Raw genomic sequence first — 6,289 nt, 5'->3', positions numbered from 1 at the left:
GTCCTTTCTCCACCCACCCACATACCTTCTTAGAAAGAGAAAGCTATCTGAGAGACAAACATTTTGTCCTGTAAACCAAAAGTATCTGAGATAGGTCTCAATCGACTTAAAAGTTTATTTTGCCAAGGTTAAGGACATGCCCATGACATGGCCTCAGCTGGTCCTGAAAACATATGCTCAAGGTGATTGGGCCACAGCTTAGTTTTATATGTTTTAGGCAGACATAGACATCAATCAATACATATAACATGTATGTTGGTTTGGATTCTGGAAATGGGGACTTTCCAGGTCATAGGTGGATTCAGAGATTTTCTGATTGGCAATCGATTGAAAGAGTTTATCTAGAGAAGTGGAATCAATAGAAGGGAGTGTCTTGGTTAACATAAAGGGTTGTTGACCAGGCCCAGTGGCTGTCACCTATAATCCCAGCAATTTGGTGGGCAGGTGTATCACTTGAGGCCAGGAGTTCGAGACCAACTTGGCCAACATAGTGAAACTCTGTCTCTTACAAATTAGCCAGGCGTGGTAGTGCACACCTGTGGTCCCAGCTACTCGGGAGGCTAAGGCACGAGAATTGCCTGAACCTGGGAGGCAGAGGTTGCAGTGAGCAGAGATGGTGCCACTGCACTCCAACCTGGGCAACAGAGTGAGACTCTGTCTCAAGAAAAAAAAAGAAAAAAAATATAAAGGGTCCTGGAGACCAAGGTTTTTATTATGCAGATGAAGCCTCTAGGTAACAGGCTTCAGAGAAAATAGATGGTCTTAAGGTCTCTGTTTCAATGTTAATGCTGGTCAATTGTGCCTGAATTACAAAGGGAGGAGGATAAGGCATGTCTGACCACCCATTTCCATCATGGCCTGTACTTGTGCTCCAGGTTAACTTTGAAATGCCCTTAGCCAGTAAGAGGGATCCATTCAGTTGGTCGGGAGCTTAGAATTTTATTTTTGGTTTACAGTCCCAAGAAGATACTAGACGTTTCCTAAAGGGACTTTCTAAATGATTAAATCGTAATTGTTGTTAAAATTGGATTGGATATTTTGTTAATTTTCTCCGCTAACCTCTGGTTGAGTGGGGTTACTCTGAAGGAAAACCAGATTAGCAACAGAGAACCTAAAGGAGCTATATATTTTTTTGCACATCTGCACAAAAATTAGCAGGACTGATTTTTGATCCCAATACACTACTATTTCAATATGAAACTGTCCCCACAAGTCTTGCCATATATCCAGTATCATTAATGCTCAGAAGTCTTATTTATAGATAACAGTCCCCATAAACGGCGAGTATAATTTTGTTTGTTTATAGCAGCAACTTTATTGCCTAAAATTAGTTTCTTAACCAAAAGCGGAGAGAAAAGTGCAGAGCGCCCACATGCTCTGTCTAGCCAGAGCCAAGGATGTAAAACTCCAGACCTAATGTCTTTGGAGTTCAGGCTATCATCTGATGTAGCCTCACAGAGACTAGCAATTCTCTGTCTCGGAGTGTTTAAATCGCTGTTGGATCCAATCTGCCAAATTGTAGAACTGAATGAAAAACAGACCTGCAAACACTGAGAGTGGTGGGGACTAAGGATGGCTTAAGCCTAAGGTCCCCTAAAAGATGGTGCTACCTGTAAATACCTCACTGGTCCCACTACTAACTTCATATGGGCCAAGTCGCCTCGTGTCTTGGTTTCCTAGTTGCTCTATCAATCAAAGGTGGAAAACAGTATCTGTAATGTCTACAAATCCTCATGGCCAAAATTTAGAGATTTAACTGCGGATGAAAGCAGAAGTTGAGATTGAGAATAAACCTGGGAGATGGACTTACAGGCTAATCAGGATCCGAGAAAACTTTTTAGCCGATAACATTCTATCCAAGGTAATTTTCTGCAGAAAAGGCATTTGCACTTCATTCTACTTTTCCAAGAATATTTGTACACATTCTGCTACTCTTTCTTTCATTTTCTCTTGTATTTTCTAGGCAAGTATTTTTAAAATAGGGTTTGCTAGAAGGCAGCTACATTTTTAGGCACTGGTTTGAAATCAATAACATATATATTTAAAATATATATTAAACTAGTTTTATCCCTCTTAGAGAAAAAAAATGTGTAAATTAGGGGATTGGATTTGAAATAAACAAAAAACCAATTGCAATCTGGACAGAAAGCATCAGGTTAGGAAAAAATGAAGGAGTAGTATGATTTTAAACAGCAAAATGGCCAGATTTTGCAAAATAACATAGCAAAGAAGAAAGGTCTCCCCCATTATTTGGGCCAGTTTCCCAGTGTCCTTATTATTTATTAATATTGGTCTGTACTAATTCTGTTACTTGCCACACTGAGCCAGTTCCTTTAAGTTCAATACCCCATTGTGAATGAGGCAACCTAGGCAGATATAGCCTTTCTCTTGGTCTCAATGAGGATGTGTTCATCAGGATGTCTTGGGCTCTAAAAAACTTATGGTAAGCAGATTTCTAAAGCTGTCTCCTTAATATTCCTGTCCTCTAGTTAATCAAATGCTAGTATAAAGAAAGCTGTGAAGGGACATTATGGATATAATTGTTTCCTAATCAACTGAACTCAGTGTAAAGACCCTGGCCTGGATTATTCAGGTGGGCCCAATATAATTCCATGGACCCCTAACTAGAAAAAGGCAGAAGAGCCAGTAAGAGAGAAGAGGCAGGTGGGGAGGCCTGAGAGATATGAATTGTGAGAAGGACTCCATCTGCAATTGCTGGCTTTGAAGATGAGGAAGCCATGAGCCAAGAAATGCGGGCAGTCTCTAGAAACGAAGTATGGAGCAAGGAAATACAGATTCAATCCTAAAAGGGCATAGAACAATTTGGTCAATAATCTGAACAAGCCTGGAAGTAGATTTGTCTCCAGAGCCTCCAGGAGGGAACACAGCCCTGCCAACACTTGGATTTCAGTCTTGTGAGACCGGAAGCCAAGGAACCAGCAGAGCCGCACTGGGCCCAGACTTCTGACCTCTGACCCACAGACACTGTGAGAGAATACATGTGTGTGTGTGTGTGTGTTTTTTTTAGTTGGACATTATATTTTAGAGCAGTTTTAGGTTCACAGCAAAATTAAGCAGAAGATACAGAGATTTCCTATATACCTCCTGCCTCCACACATGCATAGCCTCCCCAGTTAGCAACATTCCCAACCACAGTAGTACATTTGTTACAAATGATGAATCTATACTGACATATCACTATCACCCAGAGTCCCTAGTTTACATTGGAGTTTACTCTTTGTGTTGCACATTCTATGGGTTTAGACAAATGTATAATGACATGCATCCACCATTATAGTATTAAACAGAGTAGTTTCACTGCCCTGGGGGTTGTTTTAAGCAGCTAAGTTTGTGACCATTTGTTTTAACAGCAATGGAAAACTAATATAAAGCCAACAGAAATTCACTAAAAAGCTAGATAAAGTAACTTTCTAATTAATAATTAATAAGTACATAATGGGATCTGAGTTCAGGAAAGCCTCAGGGTGGATTAATTCTGTAGCACAATGACATCGTCAAGAACTGCTATTGTTTTTATCTCTCTTCTCTGCCAACTGTGGTGTTTGCTTCATCCTCAGATTCCTAACAAGATGGCTACAGTAGTTCGAGGCATTGCAGCAAACATGTAGATAAGGAAAAGTGATCATCTATTTTGTGCCTCTTCTTTATAAGTGAAGAACTCCCTCAAATGACTACTCTTCTGTGTCTGAGTTGATTCTTATCCCCCGATATTCATCTTCCCTTTCTTCCTCAAAAACCCCCAATTCTTGGCTGGACGCATGACTGCCCAGGATAAAGATGTTGTTTCACTTAATTTTGAAATCATGGGTAGGCATGGCCATGTGTCTGAGTTCTAAGCCCCGAGACACAAGAAGACTTGCAGAGTAACTGTAAAGAAAGGGTCACTCTCTTATTCGCTTTTTCTTCCTTTTTGCTGGTTGGCTGGAGCTTCACCGATGATCTTGGAGCATGAGGTGACTTTGGGAATGTGTAGTGGGCCAACAAAACAGAAGGAATACTATATGAGGTCTGGGCAATGACCTTCAGACTTCTTTAACATGTTTAAGGTTTATGTGTTACTCACGGGGGGACCCAGTCCCAATTAATATACCCTCCAATTAATAGTTTCCTGATTGGTCACATGTCTGACAAAAAGGACGGAATGGCCATGATCAGTGGAGACTAACTTTCCAGGACATAATGGATGCTGAGGCGTCTACCCTATTGTCTATTCTAGGAAGTCAGTGGACTACATCAAGAAAGTAAATCATAGATTAATACTCTGGCTCTCAAGGGGCCTCACTTTTAGGGAATAGATTATAGGCTCAGATAAACTTTGTCTTTATAATTCCCTGTAAAGGCATTGTATGATTCAAAGGACTCTTGCTGGAGAACACTACTTTTATCCTCATAGAGTGGTCAAGTTGGGAACCTCACTAGCTAGGAATTAAAATGTCCATTTTAATATGTCTTAGTTTGGATTCCCTCAGAAGCTGACTTAGTGACAAGGACTCAAATGCCAAGCAATTTATTTGGGAATTGCAGAGACCAATTTTAGTGGAGTGGAGCAAGGGGGAGAGGGAAGGAAAGGAAGCTGATGGAGGGCATGTTACCAAGCCAGTGACCAGGAGGTGCTGGACCTGGGGGAAATACAGAATCCTTTCCTCTTTCTTATCACACCTGGTCCCCTCATGGGCAGGAGGGAGCTAGAGATACCTCAGCTCTCATCAATGCCATCACTCATTGGTTGAAAGCTGTTCCAGACACTTGGGGGAAACGGTGCAGTTTGAAGCCAGCCCTGAGGAAGAAAGATGCAGATACTCACACTGGAGTGCTGAGGCCTGAGAGATAGGAGTAGGGGGTCCCTGACGGCCTCCACCACATGGTATCATTCAGAGGGGATTATTACATTACCCTCTAGTGCTACTGGCCTTTTTGTACACTATTGAAAGTAGAAAATCAGATCAGGAATGAGTAGATGGATTTTATCATATATTGGAGAATTGTTTCAGCGGTTTACACAATTTTTAAGCTGAAAAAGACCTTAGAGGGTAACTAGTTCTATTTCTTTATTTTCCTGACAAGAAACTGAGGCCCCAAAAGCTTCTTGTAGATACAGAGCACTTGGGTGCAAAACCAAGGCAAACACCCATGCCTTCTGACTTTTCCAGCACAGAATTGTCATCAAGGCTTGGGTTGGAAGAAATTTTTGCTGTCTTCTGATCTCCACTTAACCCCTTTCTCTCTTTGACATGGACGATTGATTACAAAAAAAAGGTTTTTAAATGCAAATATAGTTTCAAGTCTCCTCTCTCTCTCCTTCTGGCCACATGAACATTCTTATGTCTCTCTTACATAGAAATAGAACTCCAGAATTTTAAAATTTTGACTTTAAAATTTTGATTTTGATTTAAAAGAAAATGTGATATGGCTTAGGTTAAACAGAATAAATACAAATACCTCCTCTGAAGTTACTTAACAATTCAGCTGAATTTGAGAGCTCTGCTGGGATATCTTTCAAGAAAGAAATGACAAAAACTAGTTTATAATCAGAATAGGAATTCATTCTCTTGAGTTAATCGTATAGCTGGCAGTCAACTCAATATGGTGAATTGTGATGACTGAGTTCTTGGTTTTGAATGGTTCAAAATGCTTCATTCCCTACAGGCAGGATTTTTCCATGTACTGTGGAACAAATCAGTCTGGTAGGTTTTCTTGTTTTCAGTTACAAAGTGATGATAATGCCGCTCTTTGGACAGGCTTTACTCATTAAAAATGCTTTTTACATTTGTCTTTGAATTGGGTCTTTGTGAGATGGGTCAGGTGGACAGATATTATTATCCCATTTCAGAGACTGGGAGAGAACATGAGGGCCTGAAGATATCTGGCCTAGTGCTGGGAGCTGGGACAGCAGCCAGGACTGCACTGACAATGGGGCTCCTAAAGTGCCATTTAATTGGCCTTTAACTCTGTTAGTTCCAGAAATGTTGTTTTTGTGCTTGCATTTACATCCTTGATCTCACTGAGTGGAAAGTTTGGTTCTGTCCAAGATCGTCTTATTGCTCATCTAAGGCAAGGGGATGGATCAGTTCATCTTTTGAGGCTTCTTTCCATTATTTATTCTATTTGTGCATATATTTTAAAATTAAAGAGGCCATGTGGCTTTGAAAGCCCAAGGACCTGGCTTTTATTGTTGGATCTGCTAATTACTCAATGAGTGACCTTGCAAGGCACTTAATATGCCTCAGGGTTGGTTTCTTCATCTACGAAATGGGGTTGCAATGAGAAC

This window comes from Colobus angolensis, unplaced genomic scaffold, assembly GCF_000951035.1.
Source record: "Colobus angolensis palliatus isolate OR3802 unplaced genomic scaffold, Cang.pa_1.0 Scaffold23, whole genome shotgun sequence".
NCBI lineage: Eukaryota > Metazoa > Chordata > Mammalia > Primates > Cercopithecidae > Colobus > Colobus angolensis.
Note: the sequence above shows the minus strand (reverse complement) of the source record.